Genomic DNA, 26,218 nt, shown 5'->3' with positions numbered 1-26,218 from the left:
TTGAAAAATAGTGAGAGTGGTGGGGGCTAATTAGCATATGCAATTCACAATAACCTCCTGGAAAGCAGCATTACCATATGGAATGTCATACCCTCACAACATTCCTCATTTAACATTGAAGGTGCCTATTTTACACACACAAGAAGCTAGCACAATCATGCAGAAATGTGAAAATACCACCTTTTGGTTTGCTATTTATAAATTTACTTTTTATAAACAGCATGTAGGTTTTCCACACATTAATGTTGAATTGAGCTCAGAAATGCCTTAAAGGGACAATATTTTTAAACAGATATGTGATCTTGGTATCTTGCCTTCAGAGTGTAAATAAAATGAGCATGGTGAATGTATTTGAACAGTAAAACTTGCTGTTAATACACGTGTGTTTTCTGCTAGTGTTCTTTGCCCAGATTTAAACAGTGGCGTAGCGGAGGGTGGCACGCGTTTTGGGGGCGGCAGCCTCCCCCAGCTCTTACTTGCAGTCTCAGGCTGGGGCGTAACACAGGCCCCCTCATCCCCCGCACTGCGGGGAGCCCCCCAAGCTCCAGGGGGCCCCCTCAGCACTACACTTTGGCCGGGGGCTCCTGACAGAGTCCGGAGAGGGCCCCTCCACGTACCTTGCAGGGGGGCCCCTCAATTATCGTTACGCCACTAGTCTCAGGGTGGCAATCTCTCCCCCACCCCCGCTCTTTAGTGCGGCCGTAGAGGGGGCTGCAAGAAGCTGAGAAATCGGGCAGCCCCACACCCCCGCTCCTCAAAACGGCCGCTGCGGGGCAGCAGACGCAGGGACTGCCCCCTTGCAGTCTAAGGGCTAGCTACGCCACTGGATTCAAAGCACGAAAACCCAGCACAATTGCAGTTTATTAGCTGATATCAGTGTTAATGGTGTGAAGATGTCTGTAACAAGATAAGAGATTCAAAGATAAGCCCTCACTGGGCCTCTATCACATATAAAAGTGCTGCTACCGATTGTAGTGTTTGCGGGGGACAGGGTAGGCCTAGGGGCATGGGGGGGCATGCGCCGAACAAAAGGACACGACAGTCAGGGTCACTGTGGTGGGCCGAAGACCACGAGCGGTCTCGCGCCCGTTTATTTATACCTTCGGGCGTGCCCGCCCTCCGGGTGCGTGGGTGCGTGATCAGCGTGCTGGAACGGGCCGGGTGGCTCCGTTACCACATCCCTCCAATCTTTTAGATACAGAGATCATTTATCAGGGAACAGTTCTGCTCTTGCGCACACCACGCAAAGTCTCTGAGTCTCTTACTTGGGGCTGGGTTTGGCCGAAGGCCGTACGGCTGGCTCCTGGGAATATCTCCTCGGCTGGTTCCACCAGCCCCTCGGCCACTGGGTGCCTCGGCCTCTTCGGAGGGCCCGTCCTCTCGATCACCCGCGCCGGGCAGTGGGGGTGCGCTCTGCGACGTGCTCGCCTGCCCTCCTGGTGAGCTGCACCCTTCCGGGGCCTCGAGCTCTTCCTCCTGCGGGTCAGTCTCAGGGGAGACAGATGTGATTCGTTTGAACCAAGATGCATTTCGAGTCACAGTCCGCGTTCCTCTCCTGGCGGACACCATGGTGCCCTGCACACCAGTCACTTCCCACACTTCCGGTTCAAACGGGGTGCGATACTTCCAATTCGGGTACCGGTCTTTCAGGATGACCCCGTCTCCCACCCTGAGACTCCTCGCCTGGGCTCTCCTCGCCCTACTGGCTTTCTCGTTGGAGATCCGCCTTCTCCCTTGAGCCGCCTCCTGGTCTAGCGGCCGAGGCTGCCACACGTGACTCGCCGGGATATTGTCTCTGGGGGTCTTCTTGAACAGAAGGTGCGCTGGCGCACACCGAGTCGTACAGTGAGGTGTCCGGCGGTACGCACTTAGGAATTGCGAGAGGCATTGATCCGCATCTTCCCCTTGCTCGACTCCGATCCTCAGAGCCCGGTTCATCGTGCGCATAAATCGCTCCACCTCGCCATTCGCCTGGGGCCACTGCGGGGTGATCTTCCTGTGCCTGACCCCTCGAGCTGCTAAGTAGTCCTGGAACTCTCGTCCCTGGAATGGTGGCCCATTGTCCGACCGGACTTCCTCAGGTAGACCCATCATGGCAAAGATGCGGTCCAGCGCCGCTCGCACCTGGTTGAATGCTGTGGAGGAAACTACTTCCACCACCGGGAACTTGGAGTGTGAATCCACCACCACTAAGGTGTGTCGCCCGTCCGGGAAGGATCCAAAGTCCACACTCAACTTGGACCAGGGTTCTAGACATGGGTCCTCCGTAATCACCGGATGAGGTGCCGGCTCGCCCCCGGTGATGTTGCACGAGTGACAGTTGCGGATGACTTCCTCAACCAATGCATCCATCCGAGGGAACCACACCTTGCTCCGCAGCCTGGCCTTGGTCTTGGAGACGCCTTGATGTCCTTGATGCGCCAACCTAACCACCTCTCCTTGGAGACTCTTCGGAATGACGAGTGTCGCACCTCTCAAAACCACGCCATGCGGCCCCTCGCTGAGTTCACTCTGCGCGTTCCACATTTGCTGCTGATAGACCCTCTCATCTTCAGTGAGGGCCTGCACCCCGTCCAGGAAGTTCCGCCAGTGGTGGGTTGCCAGCGTGCGCTTCACCTTTACGAGGCAATCGTCCAGCTCTGTGGCTTTTCCGATGTCTTCCAGCGTGAGTGCCACCGGGCAAGCTGCTTGCGACACCAATCGGACGAACTCTTCCGTGCCTCGCTCATCTGCCTGATCAGGGCGCACCGGCTCCGGGTGTCGGGACAGGAAGTCCGCCGGGTTGTTGGCCCCGGGTCGGAATACTACCTCAAATCGGTAAGCTTGCAATTGGACTGCCCATCTCTCGATCCTCGGGGGCCCTAGCCGCGCAGTGCCGGCGAAAAGCGGGACAAGGGGCTTGTGGTCGGTGACCACCCGGAAGTCGTGACCGTATAGGTAGAGATGGAAATGCTGACAGGCCCACTTGATGGCCAGCGCCTCCCGCTCAATCTGCGCATACCGCATCTCCGTGGCCGTCAAGGCCCTGCTGGCGTATGCGGTCGGGACCCATTCCTTTGCCTCCGTTTCCTGCATCAGGACCGCGCCCAGCCCAACGGGGCTCGCGTCCACCACCACCTCTGTCCTCCGGTGGGGTCTGAAGTATGCCATGACCTTGTCGTCGATTAGCGCGTCCTTGACCGCTTGGAACGCCAGATCTTCCTTCGCCGCCCAGATCCAGGGCTGACCACTCTTCGTGAGAAGCCGGAGCGGCTCCGACAGGGACGCCAGGTTGGGAATAAAACGTCCACAGTAGGTTGCCATCCCTAGAAAACTCCTGACCTCTGTGGCTGAGGTGGGCCTCGGGGCAGCTCGGATCGCCTCCGCTTTCTTCGGATCCACTCTCAGGCCTTCCCTCGAGAAGATGTAGCCGAAGAACTCGACCGACTCCTGGTAGAAGGAGCACTTGGCCTCGTGCAGGGTGAGGCCGCTGTCCGCTAGCCGCTGCAGCGTGTCTCGCAGATGCCGATGGTGCTCTTCCAGAGTCTTTGAGAACACCAAGATGTCGTCACTCAAATTGATGACTCCCTGGAGACCCGAGAGAGTCTCCCTTATGGAACACTTCGGCCGCTGACGAAATTCCGAAACTCAACCGCTTGTATCTCCGCAGGCCGACGTGGGTGGAGAAGGTGGTGATGTTGCGGCTGTCTGGGTGGAGTTCGAGCTGGTGGTACCCCGCGTTGAGATCCAGTTTCGTGAACCACTGCGCGCCATTGAGGTCGGCCACGATATCGTCCATGGTGGGCGTTAGGTGTCTTTCGCGCTTGACTGCCTTGTTCGGGAGGCGCATATCCACACACAGACGGATGGCGCCTGGCTGCTTGGGTTTGGGCGCCACAACTAGGGGGGATACCCACGGGGTGGGACCTGATACCTTCTCGATCACCCCTAGGTCCTCCAACTTCTTCAACTCCTCCTCCACCCGTGGTCGCAGGAGGAATGGTATTCTCCTGTGACGCAGCGCCATGGGCCGGACCGTCGGGTCCACGTGCAGTTTGAACTGTTTCCCGCGTAGGCATCCTAGACCTCGAAACAGCATTGGAAAGTCCTTCAACATCTCCCTTGCATGCAGGTCATGCACCTGATTCGCGAAGAACACCAGCGCCAGATCTTCGGCGGTGTGGCAGCTCAGCAGGGTGCCCCTCTTGCCTTCCGCCACGTGGAACGTCGTGGCCAGCTTCCTGCCCTCACTGACGACCTCAACGTCGATCACCCCTCGCAGGGACAGTGGCTTGTCACTGTCATATGTGAAGATTTGGGCTTTGGAGGGCCTCAGGGGTGGTCGTGGCGACAGCCTCTCATACTGGCAGCTGTCCATGACGTTCACCGACGCCCCCGTGTCGATGAGAGCGCTCACCGGGGACCCGGCCACCGTGATGTCACACATGGGCGGCGGTCTTCTCCTCGTGCCTTCCCGGCCCACGAATGAAACGAAGAATACCTCCTCTTCTTCCACCTCCTCATCGAACTCTGGCTTGGAGTTTTCGCGTAGGGCGGCGGATTCCTCCGCCGTCAGTTGGTGCACGTGCGCCGCAGCTCCACGCGGGCCGGAAGCACCTCCGCGCCCCCTTCTGCCACCTCTGCAGACCTTCGCGAAGTGGTTCACCCGTCCGCACTTCAGACACGTTTGTCCTATTGCGACACACCGGCCTCCAGGCGGGTGACCTAGGCCGCAGTTGCCACAGGCACCGCCCTGCGGAGCCCTCACGGCTCCTCGCTGCTGGTTCGGCCGCTTCTGCAGCACATCCACCCTCTCTTCCTTGACCGCCGGCGGTTTCGGGGTCGTAGCTGGCCGGTTGAGGGCAGCCTCCATCTCGTCCGCCCGAGCGTTGGACAGCTCATGAGACCGGCCCAGGATCAGGATGTCATCTAGGGAGATGCCTGGCTGCCGTAGGATAAGGCGCCGCAACGGGACCGACCTGCACCCCTGTATGAGCTGGGCCCGAATCTCTGCTCTCTGGTCCGGTAGCTCGCAGGACAGCGAGAGTTTTCGGAGGCGGGCATAGAAGACGTCGATGCTTTCTGTTTCCTCTTGTCGCGCCCGGCGGAGCTTAAACCACTCAAAGTCTGGATTAGTTTGGGGGTCAAAATGGCGGTTCAGGGCCCTTATGGCGCCCGCATAGTCGTTTGCGTTCCCCCTGTCCGGTAGGGTCTCGAAGAGGTCGTACAGTTCTTCACCACCGTAGCACATGAGGAGAGATCTCTTGACCGTGTTGTCCGTCTCCCGCACCCCTACAAAGTAATGCTCCAGCCGTCCGATCCATGAGCGCCACCGCACCGCCGCGGTGGAGGGGTCCGACAGTTCGCTGAACGGCGGCAACGGGGCCACCGCACTGTGCCCAGGCGCGGCGGCCGCGGGCTGCGCGGCGGCCGCTGGCTGTGGCGCCTGCGCTGCGCCACCTCCGCTGGTGGCCGGGGTGGACATGGCCGTCGCTTTTCACTGCTCACCTCCCAGGCCGTGGCTGCCGGTCTGTCGTCCAGGCGAGACCACCGTTACACTCCGTCCCCTCTTCGGGCCGATGCAGGCCACCTGCCTGTCGCTGCGCGCAGGCGAGACCAACTGCTGTGCTCCGTGACGCAGCCAAGTCGCCTGGCTGGTGCTGCGCGTGGGCGAGACCACCTGGTTATTTTTTTTTCCAGCTTTATTGGCACGCTCTTCCCCTGCAGGCACCTCTGAGGACGCCTCCTGCTTCACTCTCCCTCGGGGCCTTCACCGGCAGAGCAACGAGAGCTCTTCATTCCCCAGACGCCGGCCAGGCTCACGAGGGCCGACTCCTCCCCTCCGATCAGAGCACACCTCAGAGCGCCCGGCTCAGGACCCACAGCGCGAGGGCGCGCTCGGCGAGGTCCGCTTCGATCCGCCTCCGCGGAGAGCACCGGAAACCACCAGGCAAGGCAGCAGGTGCGCCGGAGTGGCGAGGCGCGGGTAGGCTCCGCCCTCGTCGCCAATGTAGTGTTTGCGGGGGACAGGGTAGGCCTAGGGGCATGGGGGGGCATGCGCCGAACAAAAGGACACGACAGTCAGGGTCACTGTGGTGGGCCGAAGACCACGAGCGGTCTCGCGCCCGTTTATTTATACCTTCGGGCGTGCCCGCCCTCCGGGTGCGTGGGTGCGTGATCAGCGTGCTGGAACGGGCCGGGTGGCTCCGTTACCACACCGATGTGAAAGGGGGTTTAAAACACCCCATGGCCAGGTTGTAGACATGCAGCATTTCAAAATCAAAGCAGCTGCAGTTCTGGGGCACAAGGAGCTCCCTCACAGTTTCCTTTGGCCTCTGATAATAGGAACAGAGTCCCCTCTCCAAAAATAGTGGGGGTACTCTATACACCAGCATCACTCCTGGCTCTTGCCCTGCTTCCAAGTCCTGAACAAATGACATAATGTTTTTGTTAACACACTGCCCTGTTTCCGTTTAACAAAAACAGGCTGCATTTATTACTTTATCCAAAATCTGTAACAGACATGGTGGCCTGCAGACCCTTCCAAGCCACTGTCCCTGTGATTGTGGCCAATAAGATTAAGCCGTAACATGTGATATTCCTAATGTATATTAATTAGGTAGGTCTGATTTTGTTTCAATCCGAATCCTGTTTTTTTGACAAAACAACCTCATGGTACATAGGTTGGTTCTTAAAAGTATTTCCTGGTCGCAAAATTATTATTGCAAAAGGGGCCAGTATTTTGCCACCAGTAAATAGTACATCTGGCTGTAATTTAGAAAATCTTTTTTTCAGGCTTTCCCTCCCATATGTAGTTGCAAAGCTGGAACAACGTTTCCATTTACTTTTGAAATGATTAACAATATATTGCTGTCGCCAGATACCAGCAGGACACTTTGTGCTGCCCGGAACGATGAAGTATATAAATAAAGTGCTGGAGTTTTCTTAGAGCTCTGTCCCAGCGGGTGGCAGAAGCAGCAACAGAGAAGGGCGCGAAGGCGTCCTCAGCTCTGCCATGAAAGCAAGCACACTGCCCCTCTCGCACTTCGCCAGAGAGCTTCTTTTAGCTCCACAGAACAGGGATGTGTGTATTGTGTTTCGCTCTAATTCTTCTTTCCATGTCTTGTCCTGTCTCAGGCTTCAAGCAGCTGACCCCCCCTCAAACAAAACAAGCATTGACAATGCCAATAGGTCTGGGTTAAAAAGAAAGTGGTATGGTAATGTGAAGCATTGCGTTAGCATTGGAATAGATATATATTCGTGTGGAAACTTTAGATTAATATAGGTGCAGGTTAGAATATCATGTGGCAGTTGCACAGTCAAGCCAGACCCAAAAATCCATGTAAATCCATGACTGCCTTCCTCTCATCTGTGGTGCTGCCAGCCTGCCAGGGAAAAACAATATAAATGATCAAGTTATCTAAAACACTTCAATAGCATTCCAATGTCATGTGTGTGCCCCTCAAAGTTCGAGTTCAGGCAGCTGGATAAATAAACAAAATGATAACAACTGCGTTGGGGAAAAGGACTTTTTTTGTGGAAGCACACAACTTCCAACCAATCAAAACGTACTCCTGGGCCAAACATGTGGGCGGAGTCAAAACCTCCTCTCCAGTGTTGCTCACATCATTGTCTGGCGACAGAACATTAACGACTGGCATCTTAGGTGAGGCTGCGCAATCACAGTGTTCCAAACTGCTAGAGATAATGTCTGATTGGCTGTTGAAGAATCTGAATATATGATGCATTTACCCAACTGCTATATTTAGTAAACCTTTCAGTGCACCACAAAAAGGCTTACATTTTCTGCATGCACAGCTTCATGAAGCTTTTTGCGCTGCAAATGTGCAATTTACACTGCCGTCGGGGCGTGTTAGGGGATGTGCTTGTGAAAGGGAGTATTCTGGTCTTGCAATCCGCTGCTCCACATGGCTGTCTTTAAGGTAAAGGCCCGTTGTATCCAGCGGTCAATGGATGTATTTCTATCAGATTCCACTTCCTTTATGAAAAACTACGAATGTATTAAGTTGCATTTCAGAAACTGGGCTCTTCAAAGGCAGCATTCTGAAACCTTTGCAGCCCCCCCAAGAGGATTAAAGGGGTCACCCGCTGAATACCATCAAATGGCACTGAAACCCCAACCTGACATCATGAAACAAACATTATTGAACAAGTTTTTCTAACAGAATCGGACTGAGATGCAATCTGACCTGCCTAATTAATATTCATTAGGCAGGTCGTATACTGCAACTCATTCAGATTGGTCACAATCAGAAGGATGGTGGCCTGCAGGGGTCAGAAGGTCACAATGCCTGTGACTGATTTTCAATAAAGTATTTTTTTATATGAAGCCCAATTTTGTTAAAAGGAAATCGGGTGGTGTGTAAACAAACAAAAAAAAAAACAGTTTGCAACACAATGGGACTCAAACCCCAAGCTCACATCATGTTACAAACATTCTAGAATGCTTATTTGTAGTGTTTGTAAGTGAGGCAAATAGAGCAGCTCTTTTCATATTCACAGCATAAGCCCTTAAGGGCTTACGCACATTTATCATCAGACACAGTTGAACTCACCCACGTTGGTACTTGGAACAAGTAGATAAGTATTGGACACATCTACAAATAAATATGCACGGCAGTGTGACCAGAGTAAAGGGCATTACAGGTTAGCGAATACCAGTTCATCTAAACTAGGAGTTTGTGCTGTCTATGGGAGTATGTGAGGGAATTCGATGCTCAGGCTCAGGAAAGGAGCAGGGTTTGTGTCTAATACTTTTTATTGAGCCATGAAATAAAGGATTAGGACCTCTACTCAAGTAAACAAGGCCGAAAGTTGACACAGTGCTGTCATTTCACTTTTGTAATACAGAGACCAATAAAATCCCCCAAAGTAGAATAATGTTAGGTCTCCCCTTGCTTAACACTTTTTACATCTTATGTAAATAGTTTGGTGCTCCTATTCCAATGAAATATATAGCTAAATGTTCTACCACTTTAGGGGGAGCAGAATGTCTTCCAATCACCATACATACATGTGTCAACAAAGAATAAAACACAGGATTAATACAGGAAATGAATATGACACCGTCCTTCAACAAATCTGAGCATTTTACCATATGGTCTTTTGCGTTCCATGATTACTTTCCACATCATTGTTAAAGACTGAATGGGTAAACAGGCCTTCTATCATAGACATAATGAAAATACTGGAGTGGTTATAAATTGTGTAAAATGATCAGGTAATCCAGGTCATGTATCTTAGCAGAGGCCAATTTTACTGAATGGCTGGTTCTCGTTGTAATGTAGTGCTCGTCTTCCCAACCCCCGGGTGTTTTGATAAACAATGTTCTGCAGCTACAATCAAATTGCAAATACATAAGTACTCCAATGGAGCAGACTGATCACATGAATGCATTTTTGAAGTAAACTATGATGCTATGCATTTGGTAAATGAAAAACCAGATGTCTGTACATAGGACACCAAAGAGAGAACCCTTCCACATTTAACTCCAAGGGCCAGCAGTGCAGAGCATGTCTACAGCATTCACTGGAGAATGGAGGCCTGGGCACTCAGTGGCACCGCTGTCTTGCCTGCTCTTCAATGGGTAGAGTGCTTTGGGACCTTGGGGGTGGGACAAGCTCAATCATCAAAGTTAATGGCCTCTCAGCCACTTACTTTGATGGTCGGAAGTCAGAATATTTTAAGTTTTTGCATTGGGTTCTATTTTCATGCAAACTGGGTGACTCATTCAGGCATGGATGGAACGTTACTTCCTGTTCCCGAGTGGCAGAATGGGGAATCCCATGCAGGAAGTTGTGTCTGGCAAGACTGAAATCAAGTGCAAAGCAACTGGGTATCCATCATGCCACCTAGGATGCCAAAACACTTGGCTATCACCCTTTGCCACCGTCGCCATAAGATTTGATCATGTCCATGCTTGAAAACTTCTCTGTCGTCAATCGACCATCCATGTCCATGCTACTCCTAAAGCAATCCAATGCTTGCAGTCATATGGAAAATCCAAAGCTCCCGCCTTCATAGGGTTTCACAAATATTTGGCTTCCAAGTAAATTCAAATGTTTGCTATTGCTTAAAAACAGGCAATCGGTATGCAGCTATTTTATTAAATTCAGGTGTAGAAATTGAAATCAAAATCATATAAAAATGTATGTTCCTGCTCAACAATTTGCCCCAACACCACCACACCACCCACCTAACCTTATTGCATTTCTAATCTGTGCAGAAATCATTGCCGACTCATTTAAATATGTTATTTCCAATTAGAAATGACAAGAAGGACTAACCTAAAATGAATAATTGCTAATGTTTGAGATGCTAGTGGTTCTTGTTGGAGTATGTGGTTGGCATGTGTCCAACAATATATTAGGCCTGGGGGACATTTCATTTATGCTGGCATAATCTCATTTCCGGTATTTTGTGTTACAAGTCTCACGCGAAATACCTGAGATTATGCTATCAAACCACGTCGCATAATTGAGACTTAGTTCAGATAAAAAGCATATCATGTAAGCACGGGAAGAAAGCAAACACGCGAAATGTGATTGGCTGTTGTTCCCAACCTGTGCAATTGTTCACCATTTTTAGGTCTCGCCTGACCCAGCGCATGCGCTGGTCTGGCAAGACTTATTGAGAGGGCTTCAAAAAGTGCTACCAGGCCAGCCTAGAGCTACAGTGCATGTGCGCAGTCGCGCGCGCCGCGCTTTACCGCGATTACTTTCACTTTCGCGGCCGCTTTGATGTTTGATCGTGATCGCGATCAAACAAGCATTGGCATTGCCAATAGGTCTCGCTTTTGGGACCTTATAAGTATTTAGTTATGCAACTGTTGCATGGCCAAACACTTATAAGGTCCCAAAGGCGAGACCTATTGGCTATGCCAATGCTTTCTTGTGCCGAAAATGGATGGGCTCAAAAAAAGTGCAAAATGCCAAAGCCAGCATTTCACAGAATGGCACGTAGAATTTCACCCAGGCCTTAAAAATCTGCCCTTAGCTCTAACGGGTATAAAGAAAAATAATTGATACAAATTCGAACAGATCCACAGAAAGGCAAAGTGAGATACCATTATTTATAAAATCCTAATGTCAAGCACTGATTACATTTAAATACAACGAATATGTAAAGTCAGGGTTTTTTTTTTACTATTCACTTATTGTCATGCATTTATTATAAAGACAGAGGTGAAGTGGTCGTAGGAAAACCCATAATTCAATTAAAACTCATACTTTAGATTGCGTTCATTTTTACTAATTATATGCTCACTTAAAGGGTCCATGTCAAGACTTTCAGGGTCATTCAGATTCAACTGGTAAACATGGCTCAAAAACACCCTGGCGTAAATAGCATTAGTACCAATTGCTATCTATGTTTTTACTCCCATAATATAAATCAAACCACAAATGTCAGATAATGCACAAATGGTAGCTGTGCTCATTTTGAGCATGTTATTGCTAGCACCATTGGCCAAGTGGCATTTCCATGCAAACATAGGAATATATGTAAGTAAGTAAGCACATTTTATTACAATACAAACTATTCACATTGCGAGGAGATAGAAAAAATCTGCATACATAAATCTACACAACTCAACCCCCTATAAGTAAGAGATGCAATGTAACTTGAAATACAGATTCCCATCAAACCAAGATAAGTTTTACAAACATAGGTGCCCATTGAGGGATCGGTGCAGTGCTATCCCCGCTAGACGCCCAATGAGGGATCGGTGCGGTGCAATCCCCACTAGCCACCACTAAGGGATCAGTGCAGCGCTATCTCCGCTAGGCCCCACTGAGGGATAGAGGCGGTGTTATCCCCACTAGGCTCTACTAAGGGATCGGTGCAGCGCTATTCCCACTAAGCGCCACTCAGGGATCAGTGCTGTGCTATCCTCGCTAGGCCCCACTTATGGATCTGTGCAGTGATATCCCTTCTAGGCCCCACTGAGGGACTGGATCAGTGCCATCCCCACTGGGCGCGCACAGAGGGATCGATGCGGTGTGGTGCTATCCCCAACTAGGTGCCCATAGGGGTATTTGTGCAGTGCTATCCCTGCTAGATGCCACTGAGGGGTGGGTACTTTCCCCACTAGGCACCCACTGAGGGATCAATGCGGTGCTATCCCCACTAGGCGCCACTGAGGGAACGATGCAGTGCTATCCCTGTTGGGCGCCCACCGAGGGATCGGTGCAGAGCTATCCCCACTAGAAGTCCACGGGGTGGTTCATTGCAGCGCTATCCCCGCTAGATACCCACTGAGGGATCAGTGTGGTGCTATCCCCACTAGGCACCCACAAAGGGATCAGTGCGGGGCTATCCGGGGTAGAACCCACTGTGGGATCGGTGCAGTGCTATTCCTACCAGACCCTACTTAGGGATCTGTGCAGTGCTAGTTCCACTAGGCCCCACTGAGGAATCGGTGCAGTGCTATTTTCACTAGACCCCACCGAGGGATCGGTGTAGTGCTATCCCCTCTAGGCCCTACTGAGGGATCGGTGCAGTGCTATCCCCTCTAGGCCCCACTGAGGGATCGGTGCAGTGCTATCCCCACTAGGCCCCACCGAGGGATCGGTGCAGAGCTATCCCCACTAGGCCCCACCGAGGGATCGGCGCAGTGCTATCCCCTCTAGGCCCCACCGAGGGATTGGTGCAGTGCTATCCCCGCAAGGCCCTGCTGAGGGATCGGTGCAGTGCTATCCCCGCAAGGCCCTACTTAGGGATCAGTGCAGTGCTAGACCCGCAAGGCCTCACTGAGGGATCGGTGCAGTGCTATCCCCGCAAGGCCCTACTTAGGGATCGGTGCGAGCTATCCCCACTAGGCCCCACCGAGGGATCGGTGCAGTGCTATCCCCGCAAGGCCCTACTGAGGGATCGGTGCAGTGCTATCCCCGCAAGGCCCCACTGAGGGATCGGTGCAGTGCTATCCCCTCTAGGCCCCACTGAGGGATCGGTGCAGTGCTATCCCTTCTAGGCCCCACTGAGGGATCGGTGCAGTGCTATCCCCGCAAGGCCCTACTTAGGGATCAGTGAGGTGCTTTGCCCACTTCAATCTAGCTCACAAAATGCACAATAACAATTTTAAAAACTGATCTTTTAATACACTTATAAATATAAAGTGAAAGTGATAAAATGCGACAGATTAGGCCAACATAACTAAAATGTCAAGTGACAATGGTCAGAAAGGCGTGTATATTGAAGGGAACGTGACCAGCAATCCTTGAACACGTGTTGATAATGTATTCATAAATAAACACTGCGAATCAGCAACAATCATTATAGAAGATTAATAAAATATATTCGAGCATAGTGCCAAAAGAACAGAAACGAGAGCCCCATCCGCTATGTAATACTTTCCTTTCCATAATGGTTATCCTGAACACTTATGGTGCCAACACATTTGTAGATAAAAAGGCGATTTAGGGACAAATCACAAGATCTTAGTCTAAAATACACTATAAAATGTGCTCAGAACAGCGACAGTTGCTAAATGTCACAGCCAATTATACAATGTTTGCAAGGGCTACTGAATCAATCAATCATTACATTTGTAAAGCGCACTACATACCCGTGAGGGTCTCAAGGCGCTGCGGGGGGGGGGGGGGATGAATGCTACTGATCGAAGAGCCAGGTCTTGAGGAGTCTTCTGAAGGCCAGCCACATCTCCTTCACTGCTGGGGACGGGCTGTCCCTGGACTATGTGGTACGTTGTTCTCAGCTTCTAATAGACACTAGTGAAAAATGTGTGAAAATGCCGCTTGTGCCCTATTTTACACTAATGCATCAATTTAAAAGATTTATATTAATTTGGAAGAGAAAAGAGACTTGAAACGCATGAGAGAAATATGTATATATCTGTCAAGGGTATACATATAGAACAGCAGGAAGGCCTCTTCCAATAGGCGGGTGACTCTATAGTAAGGTGCAAAGAAGACAAACCATGTTAGTGGCATAGATAGAGTGGACACAATTAATAATTTGGTGTCGAATCCACCGGAAGCGTTTGACTCCTTTAGAAAAAAAATTTGTAAAAGGGAAAATATTCAGAGCAAACATGGGGGGAAGAGTACAGAAGCAGTCTAAACCAAATGTTTCTAATAGTACCGGTGCTGCTGGTTTGCAGCTACACACTGCTACACAACCCCCCCCGGTACTTCCCAACGTATTGTGCCCCACTCTAACTTCTATTGGTTCATCAGATCCTTGCCCTACTTGTCTTAACAGCGACGAAATCCTGTTGGTAAAAATGGAGGCCATGTTTAAAACCCTCCTGCTCCCCGTCTTGGAGCAAACCAGGTTGATGTCCATCAAAATTGATGCTTTGGAGTCTGTCGCGAATATGAACATGCGCCTACTCCAGAAGCTATCTGCTCCCTCCATAGTAGTGGGGGCTTCTACCTCTCAGGCAAACCCAATTAAGAGTACAGACAATGTGAGCCTTGGTAAAGCAACGGGGGTTGTAGCAACAAAGTCTACAGCACAGGTGGGTTTCAGGGATATAGTTAGCACTGTTGGTGCAGGCACCCTGGTGCAGGAATCCAGTAAAGCCACCTCTATGATAACAGCGCAACGAGCTCAAACCGACAGGGCGGATGGCAGGGCAAATGTTGTACATAGCACCCCATCCCAGCCTTCTTTAGGAAAGCCAGCTACTATTCGTAATCCCACAATCCATACTGGGGGAAACATTGTTAAGGGTGCTCACCTCCGTACTGACCTACCCCCAGAAGCAAACCAATATACCATTGTGTTAACTAGGGCAGCACCCGTTAAGGAGGGTGTTAAAGAGACAGCCAGGGATTTACGTAATAAAGTAGTATTCTGGTTGAATAAAAACCGCCCCCTCCCGCCATCTACTTCAACCGAAATACTATTAGTGAGGAGAGTAGACTGAGTGGGTTTTGGGACCAAAGACTTAGAGGGTGATTGCATTTTGGTATCGTTTAAGGATCCCTGGGTGGTAGAGTCCATTCGAAGGGAAGCAAGGTTTGCAAGAATGGGGGATGTACAAACACTGGACCTTGCTTATTTTTATCCCGAAAGACATTCTAAACTCATACCAGGCCCCCATCCTAAGAGATTATTAGACAGGAGGCGTTCAATTGTGAAAACACCCTACCACTCCCAACATCCTCAACTTTTCAATCGTTATGGCCCCCTTTCCGACCTTGAGGCTGTCGATTGACTACATTTACCAAGTAAGGTGTACAGCACTGTTGAGAGTTACAGGAATGTAATATCTAGGCCTGAAAGGGTGGAATCTTCTATGGGGTATGTCGATGAGGGGGGTCCAATGTTAAATCTTATGGGGGGGACGGTTGAAGCAACTGCTGACGATATTTTAGAGGAAATTGTGGGGGTGGATGGTGCTTGTATGACTCCTAGACTCGAGACACGGGCTGAACCTGTGAAGGTAGTGGAGAACCCAGCCCCCACTGTGCCAATGATTCAATCATTTAAAAGTAATGTAATAACTCCACACGATATTTTAAAGGTAGCTTCCTGGAATGTGGCCGGGATCAAGGGCCGGCTACACTCAGAGGAGTGGTTGGAATTTATAGATACTTTTGATATTATATTACTTCAGGAAACTTGGGCAACGGTCCCAATCCACAGGGTTGGGTTTATTAATTTTTCCAAACCTGCAATCAGTGGTAGCAAAGGGCGTGCTTCAGGGGGCCTATTGATCTGGGTGAAGCAAACCTTGGGAGTCCATCTGTCTGAAATATTTGTAGACCATCAAGACCTCTTGGGTATTAAGTTGAGTAAAACTGCCCATCGGGATCTGATTATTATTAACATCTATGCACGAGGCCTACCTGGAGGCCGCTGCCCTGGTATTGTCGATGTAGTGGATAGGTATCTCGATAGGTTAGGAAGTGATAATTTTTTTTGTCCTAGCGGGCGATCTGAACTGCACCTTTGAGCCGCTTCAGGCAGTTGGGGACAGTTGGGGGTCCACAGAGGATGTAGTCTGGAATATCCCGGACTTATCAATTGATAAAATCGCCAAAGGGACTGAGGCAGCTTTGAACTGGATGGCCCTATGCTTGAACAGGGGCCTAAGGGCAGTTAATGGCCGCTCCTTATCAGATCAATGTGCCTGCGATACCTATGATAATGGTTTAAGGAAAAGCCGCATAGATTATATTTTGCTAAAGTTGGAACTCTGGCAATATATGATCGACATGGAAGTGGTATCCCGCCCAGAAAGCGACCACAATCCCTTGTCGCTTAGTTTAAGGTTCCTGGGCTCTAATAGATTGAGGAATCCAGATACTCTTAGGACAGGAGATCTCACCTTGACCAACGACAGAAGAAGGCTGAAATGGTCTAGGTTAGTGGGTGATGCCACCCTTCTTGAAAGTATTAAAAATTTGGTCTCCAACACGGCGAACGAACTCATGCCCACTGTGCTTGAGGGGGTCGGCCCCGATTATGTAACCGAGATTCACGAATGTTGTTTTGAACAGCTTAAATCTCTTTTATCCAGTCCTTGCTTGGATGGCCCGTCAAAAAAACTTGGTTCCCGTCAGAAATGGTACAACGGGAAATGCAGGGAGGCCTATAGCCAATTAGTTAAGGCGGTCAAGTCTCGGGTTATGAGTGATGTCAAGCTAGCTAGGGTACTGTATAAAAAAAACCAGTGGGATGCTAAAAGAGAGTGGGAAGACAGGCATTGGTCCGATCTTCTGGATGCATCGACATCCAATAACCAGACTAAATTCTGGGAACTGGTAAAGTGGGGCAGAGACCCAGATTCGCAAACGCCTACAAATCACGTCTCCCCCGGAACTTGGGTGGATTTTTATGCTGCCCAATTTAGGTCTGAGATCTCGGAATCCTCCACCATGCTAAGTAATGAGTACACACTGTTTGATCACGGTGGGGTCCTGACCTTCACAGAACAAGAAACTGAATTGGCCCTGGGTTTGACTCAGCGGGGGAAAGCACCAGGGATGGACCTAATCCCTGCTGATTTGTTTAAATCCAACCAAGAACTTTGGGTACCGTATATTACCAGGTTAGCTAATGCAATTGCCAAAGGAGCCAGAATCCCAAAGAGCTGGAAGGGGGCTGAGATCCTTCCAATCCACAAAAAAGGGGATCGGTCCAATCCGGGCAATTATCGCCCGATCAGCCTTATTGATTCTCTCCAAAAGGTCATTGCACGAATGATCTTAGGTAGAGTTCAGGGTTGGATGGTCTCCGAGGGCATTTTGTCTCCCATGCAAGCAGGCTTTAGATCCGGTATCAGCACCATCGACCAGGTGTTTAGATTTTGTCTAATTTACTGGAAGGTGGTGCTGTTAAGCGGGGGAAAAATTTTCGCTGCTTTTATTGATCTAAAAGCGGCTTTTGATATGGTCCAGAGGGCTAAACTGTGGCGCGTCTTGAGAGACTTGGGTTTACCCTTGGAACTACTGGATTTAATTGTTAAATTGCATGAGGACAATTTTGCTAGGGTTCGGTGGGGCGGTCAAGGACAAGTGACGAACAGCTTCCCAGTAACACGCGGGGTTCGTCAGGGATGTGTCCTGGCGCCCACACTCTTCCTGTTATTTATTGACCAGGTAGTAAACTTTTTCAAGACCTTCTCAATTGACGCTCCCTCCCTGGCTGGGAAGAAGTTCCCCATGCTTATCTTCGCTGACGACACTCTGCTCCTGTCTAAGACCAGAAGCGGTTTACAGCGGGCTCTGAACCGCTTTGAGGAGTTTTGTGTCATCAACGATTTGAAGGTAAACGTGGGCAAAACTAAGTTTATGGTTTTTACTAAGAACATTTCGGTTCGGAGCTCGGTAAGGATGGGTGGGTCTAACTTGGAACAAGTAGATGATATGTCCTACCTAGGGGTTACCCTAGACTTTCGCCTGCGATGGAAGGAGCAGGTAGTCGAACAGCAGCTTAAACTGGCCCGCTTAACTGGCTGTCTCCTTAGGGAACAAAAGAGATCCATCACTAAACGTGTGCACCCAGCACTAAAAATTTATGACGCAAAGATTAACGCTGCTATTTTATATGGAGCGGATCTCTGGGCGTATATGGATCTTTCGACCCTGTTTAAAGCACAGTGCAAGTTCTTGCGGAATCTAGTGGGGCTACCGCAATCAACTCCATCTATACCCCTTTGTTTGGACTTAGGATGTAATCCAATAAATTAGATGGCGAGGTTCAGATTGGTTGCCTTTTGGAGACGGATTTGGTCTTCTCCTGACTTTGCCATATTTGCTAATGAACTCCATGGCTACGCACGGTTAAAACCATTTTGGTTGACATGGGATTGGAACAGCTGTGGATGTCTCCAGGAACCAATGTGTTTCCCTCCAAACAAGAATTTAAAGCATTGTACTGGGCCTCAGTTCGACAAACTTTAGTGTCTGCTTCTAGTTCCACAAGTCTAACAGGAAGGTTCCTGGCTAACAAGTTGGATCCCTCCCGTGAGAACTACTGGGATATCATTACCAGGCCGCTCGAGAAGAAACTTTACCATCAGTTTCGGGTGGGATCTTTGCCCTTGAATTCATTCACTAAAAATTGGGGTACTGGAGTAACCGAATTTTGTCAATGGTGTCCTGGTCATAAAGAGACTGAGGGTCACCTCTTATTTGCCTGCCCCATGTACCAAGACCCACGTAGAAAATGGATAAAACCTCTGTTTCAACGCCTTACTTGTAGTAGGTCTGCGGAGGCCATTCGGGCATTGAAGACCAATACCTCAGAGTTGTTTGTGGTGAGCACAGCGAAATTCCTTGGCTGGGTTTGGATCATTAGAGCCAATAAATAGTTAGTAATGATTGCTCATCCGATTCGTATTTAAAACATTCTATCCAAAGATGGATATTGTATAGTATTTTAAGATGGTTTTTATCAATTGATTTTATGTTTTTAAAAAATACATAAACGGATCGTCTAAATACAAATGGGATGTTTAACAAGGATTTTTTTAATGTATAGTTTTTAATTGTGTGTAAAAATATTTGTAAACTGGACAGTATATGGTGATTGTAAAGCATGGCCCAAACTGTTTGCGTAATTTCTGCTGTCTTTTATGATTTTATTATCGAAATAAAGACTTTAAAAACCTGAAACCTGACAAACCTGTCTGAGGGAGGGTTATAGTAACATAACTTTCTTCTCAAAAATAACATTTCGGTGCGTGATATCAACTTGCGGTAGGAGCAGCGTGGTCAGAATATGTATTGAGAGTAAAAGGCCCAGTGGTGTAACGAGACTTGAGGGGGCTCCCATGCAAAGTAAAGGGAGGGGCCCTCCCACCACCCCACCGCCCCTCTCCCCGGCTCACCACCTTTGGTCCAAGACCCACTGTACTGTGATGAGGGGGTCCGCCGGAGCTCAGGGCACCAGAGGCGTAACAAAGGCCCCCAGAGTGCAGGGGCCCCCACGAGCTCCTGGGGTTCCCCTCAGCACAGTACACTGGCCTGAGAGCTCCTGAGAGAGTCCGAGGGGTACACCTCCATATCCTTTGCAGGGGGAGGGCTCAAGTTTTGTTACGCCACTGCGGAGCGCCCCGCACTGTGGGGGCTGCGGAGCAAATGTTACGACACTGAAAAGGTACCTTCCTTGACTTAAGGAGGAGCCATAGTTCAAAATGGAAGACGGCGCTGAAGAATGAATAGAAAGCAACAAAGTGCAGCAGGCAGGGCCGCGGACACACTGAAGCGGAAGAGGGAACCGTATCTTCCATCCTGGTCTATCCCTCTGTGCAAAATCTGACTTGGGTTGCACCGAAGCGCAAAAGTGACCCACAAAAAACATTTATAGCCACATCAACTGACCAAGGTCTGATGGGCATATGAAGTCATGCATGCTTGACATGAAGTATGAAGTTATTTGAGGCTGTAAGAGGGGTGGGTCCGTCTGTCTTACAGACCCAGTAGTAATTAAAAACGGACTTTGAAACGAGTCCTCATTGGACCCCATAGTGTCCTTAACTTGACAGGCAAAAACAATGATCAATTTCTCAGCTATAATTGTACAAAACCATAGGGTAATCCATATCAGACACGCAGTCCCTCTTTCCATGTTTCTTGCCTGCTGTCAGAGTATTTGCTTCCTTTCCATGTTTCTTGCCTGCTGTCAGAGTATTTGCTTTTCCAGGATGTTGTACTCCTGTCGTTGTCTCATGCAAACTATGACTCTTGTAGAGTGCACACTGTGAACAGAGTTTCCTCTCAGCGTCTGGGAGAGATCAGGTTGAATGCTTATAATGGGCACAACCGAGGGATCTGGAGAGGAGACTGAAGGCAGTGCAAGCTTCTCACAGTCCCTGTCAGCAGGTCATAAATGTGTTCAGAATGCATGCTCATTCAGTCCTTGGCCTCTCTGCAAAGTGCACAGAGTAGTAGTCATCGTTTCCAATTCTTATTGTGATTCAATGGGAAAGTGTGCGAAGAAGGTACACAGCTGTGAAAATATTGACAAGATGAAAGTAGAAGGAAACACAGTGGGTATGTTGTGTGTGAGGAGGATGGTCAAGTGAAAGAGATGAAAGGAAGTCAGTGCAGAGGGAAAAGTGAGAAGAGCCAGGTGGGGAAAGAGATGAGGTGTGAGACACGCATATGGAGGATTTCAGAAAGATGTGGGGAGAAAAGGCCCAAGTGTCCAACAGACAGATGCAGAGGAAAGGAAGTGTTGTGAGGAGGGAACAGGAGTGATTGAGAGACGCCTAAGACCTCTATCCCTTCCACAGACCTTAGCAATGTTTAATTCACTGCCCCGTATTTTCAGAACTGAAGCTTTTTCAATTCGAATTATTCACAACAAATACATTCCTGTTATTGCAAAGGCAAAATGTCTGGCTGCTTTTAGGACACGTGTATTATTGCTGCTGAGGCACTAAAATACTGGTCGGGTGGCACACAGGATTTTAGTTTAGGTGTTTTTAGCAACACCCTTTATTACATAGGATAACCCTCTTAGAAAGGATGACTAGTTATGGTTCCTTGGACATGCCCCTTCTAGAGACCCTCGCCACAACTTTTTAATGCCTCTTAAAATCCTGATATTATTGGCTAGAGTTGTGAGCAAAAGCTGGACGGCACATTTCTACAAGTGTTCATGTTTAAATATACATAATAATATGTTCTACATAGTGCTAAGTCAGTGTAGTGCTGAAGCACTGATAAATGCACTAATACATGGAACTGGATCAAAAGAAGAAGAATTGACTTGGCTTTCGAACTTCAGAACTGACGGGTTTAAGTGGTTCTCTGCAGCTGTTGCATTAACCTACTGAGCTTCTGCTGCATTATTTGTGCAATACTTACTGTGCAGGCTTTCAGCTTCAAGGCACTGTAAACAACACGTTCGATGAATGCCCTTACTCGTCGCTATGCATTTAATCAACCTGCTCTGCTGGTATGAATAGACCAGGGCAGATTCACATCTGTGGTTTCTGTTCACAAAAAGACATCCGCGTCATGCATTTAACCCGTTTCGGTCCTCTTTGGTAGTCATATGACACTAACAAGAGCTGGATATGTAATAGTAACATACATGTAATAGAACAACAGTCGAATATAAGTCGTCACCTCAAAAGAAGAATCCGTTTTGGTATTGGGCAGATCACGTAAACACTTTTGCATCAGTAGTATCTGAATTTCTTGTGTAAAACGAGGTACCACTGGCAACTATCATATTATATTATGTGCAATATATTGGAAATATCAAGTTCTGTGTACTTTTCAGCCAAGACATGCAAATACTGCTGTTTTTACTTTTGAAAACTTCAGATACACCAGCCCTTTTATGCGACTGTACCCTTTGTCACAACACGAAAAACACCCTATATCTTCCAAGAGTCACTATCTACTGTGCTGCAGCAGTGGTTCTTAATATGTGGTCGGTGGACACTGGGGGTCGTGACCCCTTCTCAGGGGGGACGCAACTGGTAAAAAAGTTCAATAATATTAGCTGAATGATAAAGTATAAATAACATTTTGTTTGTGAATTAAATAAAATATTTCATAATGGGTGTAATTATTTGTTGGATATGTGTTTCTTTATTTTTGTGTATTGTTTTGAGACGCATATCATTCAAATTGCTTAGGCTGAGGCCCCCACTTCCAGTCATTACCCTGTGAGTGTTACCGGGTTCCAGTAAGGGGTGCACAGATGTCAATGTGTTAAGATCCGCTGTGTGGCACCTCTAGCGAGGCCTGGCTGCTTAGTCTAGAACACCTTGCATGCTTGGCCTTTGAAACCATCCTTCTCATGGCTCCAGTGAGAGCACAAGCCCCCAGAATGCAGAATGACGTGCCTGATAGCCACTTCCGGCTGAAGCTGTCACACGTGGGAGAGGCCCACTTGACAGCCCTGTATCCTGACCTCCAGAATGTGTCACCTTCCTGTTGCTTCTGGCAGCCTTGCAGGAAAGGCAAGGTGGACTTCCCTGCAAATAGGAGCATTTCTTTAACCGCGTTATTTTTTGCTTTTGAAACTCAGCAGGAGCTGTGACTGTATAATTTGTCATGGATGTTATTTCTAGAACAGCGTGCTAAAAATACCCCAGAGCTGAAGCAGGATCTTTGAGCTCAAAAACACACTTAATGCAATAGCAACATCTGAATTTTACAACAGCCTCCAACGGTCAATGTAAAACTTCAATTCATCTTGAACAGGAAGTGCATTTGGCTCTCATGTGCCAACATGCAGGGTCTAAAGTTTATATTTCTAAAAACTTGCACTGCTTCAAATTGTTATCACCATCATCTGTTTTTCAACAATAATATCACCCATGCAGTAACTAATAAATGTTTTTGAAGTAAGCCTATATCAGAATACAGAAGAGAATCTTGATCCGATTACCAAAATTAACCACCTTCAAAAGGGGGCTAAATGGATGTGGCTTAGCAGCCAGATGGCTCGAATGAATGTGTGACACTTTCAGCAAGTTGTGGCTTTTTAGATGATTGTAGTTTGATTGGTTAGTGATGGGACAGAAAAGGCCTCTGCGGGGTAAGTGATGTTCCTCCCTTGAGTGTCCAACTGTACTGTTGTCTGGATCCCTAATGCAGATTTTGTGTCATAGGCGTACACGGATCATGCATGTGCGCAATGACATAGGCCTATCTCATGGATTGCGGTCTTGCTGGAATGGGAGGGCCACCCAAAGTGCTGACCTCTCAGTGGTGGAAGGCTACCACCTTCACCAGGAAATAAGCAGCACAAACGTGGTGGTGGCAGCGTACGGTGTAGTGATCAGTAGTAGTGAACAGAACCTTTTTACCCTGTGTCCCTGAAGTGAGGCCTATAGGCTCACTCCCTCTTTGAAAGGTTCTACTGCTGTGTGCTTAACTCATCCCTGGCCTACATCAGGTAGATGTGGAAGGGCGTGAGTGATGAAAACATGCTGAGTGCATGTGTGCTCGCAAGAAGAACACTGCACAAGGGGTGAAGTGTGGTGCAGTGTGCACATGGTAAATGTGTGTATGCTGGCAGTGTGCGCTTTTAGAATAACACACTCAAGTACAGTACAGAAAGGCTGCGGTACTAAACAGCACGTGCAGACTGAAGACGTTTGCTGCATGTAGTTATGCTTGCGGTGGCAGAATACATGAGGATGGCAGTGCTGTGCAGTAAGTGTGCTGTGGATGTACACTGAGTGCAAGTGTGCCTGCACTGATTCATTACCTGGAGGACCCTGGGTTCCATTTTGGGAACCCCCAGAGTGACTAGTGGAAATCTCAGGAGTAGAAGAATCATCCCAGACAGATATGTGTATGACTGCAGTGGCATAAGCTGAGAGGGACATGCACTGGAGGATGGGAGAGACAAGCTCTCTCTGTGCGTTTCAAAGGGCTCTTTGATTCAATGATAGATCACAAGGAAAGGGCCCGGACACATCTGAGGAAGAGAGAGAAATGAGGCTGATAAGGGAATTATAAAGACTATGGCTGGGAGCCCAGGGTGAATCTTCTGATGCACATATCCCGGTGGCGGACATCAGGTGTGACCTCAGGTCACTCCCATGTATCTTGTTGTGCGTTAATCAGCTTTGGAGTCCTGCCTGCTGTGGGAGACAGCTTTCAGGAGAAACAAGAAAGGGGGAAGAGGTCCATTTTAAAGAAGCAGAACTCCAACATAAAACTTCAAAGACTCAGACACGAAATTACATTTTGTGTCTGGAAAAGGACTGTAAGTAGGGGAGTTAGAGGCTCCAAACGGTGTCATCTTCCGAGCAGCCAGGTGGGCTGTGTGAGGAGGAGAAGCTCATCAAGACTACTGCATGTGACCAGGACAGGGGGCACAGGCCTGCTAGGCTCCAAGACCACCTGCCCTGGAGCAACAGCACCTACCTGCTCGCCAAGACCAGTGTGCCCTGTGAGGAAGAGGCGAGCGTTGGAAGGAGCAAGGTCCAGGGTGTAGGTCGATCGTGAGGACTCCCTGTGCGAGGTGTGAGGATTCCCTTCTTGCACCGAATGGGGCCGTAGCCTGTGTGCTGGATTGTTTTGGCAACCACTGTGTGCCAGGAGGGGCCGCAGTGTACCGAGTCGAGGAGCAAGGGTTGTATGGAGGCCCGGCAAGATTCAGCTCAGGCAGCCAGGAGCCTGCACATTTAGCGCATGTCTAGCTCCTGGCTGCCTGGCCTGAAAATAAAGAGTGTCTGTCAGGTTGACCTTCACTCAGTAGGACGGACTCTCTTCTTTTTGGGCAGAAGGTGAGGGGGGCATAGCCCCTTCGCTCATTAGGACAGGCCGCAGCGGATCCAAAGTACGTCAGACCTCAGAAATGCACGTATCTGCAAATCTAGGTATGCAAAGTGATGTTATCTAAATTGTCGGGCCTGGATAAATGCGTCACAACTGGCATGGGCCACTTAAAAGTTATGCAAATGAAGTATAGCTCTCAGAAGTCTTCACATCCCACTTCTGGTTTTACAGCTTTTACCTAATTGAAAGCCCAGAAAAAGAAGCACCTAATTGTAATAGCCAAAATGTGATTTTTGCAAACTGTAAACCATAGCCATACCAATAACCCCCTTAGCACTTACCCTAAAACCAGAGTTTAATTGTAAATAAATAAATGCAAGCTAGAGCCCAAAGCCGAATACCATGACTGCCTGTCTTGTTACCACCTCATGTATTTTATTCTACCACCCTGCACTTTGGTCTCTTTACCCAATTAAGCAGTGGCTAAACCTAAACAAGACCCCTAACAAAAATCATTTCCTAGAGCTATACATTTTATAGCCTTTGCTACAGGAATATTTGGGGGAATTTACTTCATGTGGTTGACTATTTGTGATTTTAGGTGGAGCATGTGCTGTGTGCTTCAAATTGGATGTTTTCACGGATACCCGCTCTCGCGTGGCCCCAGCAGCCTCACAGTTCATCATTCACTAAGTGCTGCAGACGTCGTGGGCTCCTGCGTTTCTCCGCACTTCGCTGCCCCTTCCTGTCCACGTCACGCGTTCCGGTCATTAGGTGGCACCGTTTGAACTGCCTGTCGATGCACGGGCTTTGCCAGAAAATCCAGGGTCTTAGACTAGAGGCAGAGTCCGGTGACAGATGCTATGAGGTGAGAGAGTGCAGAGGTGAAAGGTGACGTCTGAAATATAATCCTTCAGACACACCTGAGTTCCCGACATCTTTTGGAAAGTAACGAGCAGGTGGACGGGGAGTTGGAAGCTCACAGGCCCAAAATACTGAGAATATGCAAATATGTTCCGGATTCCATCCGCCTGACAGCTCCATTTCCGTCTGTGTATTACACACACCTGCTGTGCACGCTGTTGCACATCTGCCCAGTAAGTGCCAGGATGCCAAATGTGTCACATGCTTCGCCAGTGAGTACTGATCTTTCAAGCAAATGCACGTGTACGGGGCATTCTGTGACCTATGGGCGCATAGTTGACATCCTATAAATGAAACTACAGTTCCCAGGAAGCCATGCGATGTCTCTTGAAAGCCAGGGCTGGCTGAAGCTGTCATATGTGACTGTCCTTCGGACCAGCTGGCAGCTATGTTTTAGGTGCATTTACAACCATGTTTACACCAATATGCTATGCGACTATTTAGGAATTAAAGATAAATTCGTGAATGAGCCTACGTGGACTGTGACAGAGAGGACATGTGATACAACTCCATCGTTCAACTTCAGCATGTTCGCGTTCAGGGCCACTGCACATGGAAGAGCAACGCTGCACGTTTTCTCGCTCCCTGACAGTCTCTGCCGCTCTCACACAGAGGCAGCGGAG

General features: G+C 48.9%; 1 protein-coding gene across 14 annotated transcripts in view; it reads right to left on the bottom strand.

Moving 5' to 3' along the window:
• HDAC9 (histone deacetylase 9) overlaps window positions 1-26,218 on the bottom strand; it is a 779,881-nt gene that overhangs the window by 309,228 nt on the left and 444,435 nt on the right. The gene's annotated exons all lie outside the window — the stretch shown is intronic.

Source organism: Triturus cristatus, chromosome 10 (genome assembly GCF_964204655.1).
Source record: "Triturus cristatus chromosome 10, aTriCri1.1, whole genome shotgun sequence".
Taxonomy (NCBI): domain Eukaryota; kingdom Metazoa; phylum Chordata; class Amphibia; order Caudata; family Salamandridae; genus Triturus; species Triturus cristatus.
This window is presented reverse-complemented; position numbering and strand designations above follow the sequence as displayed.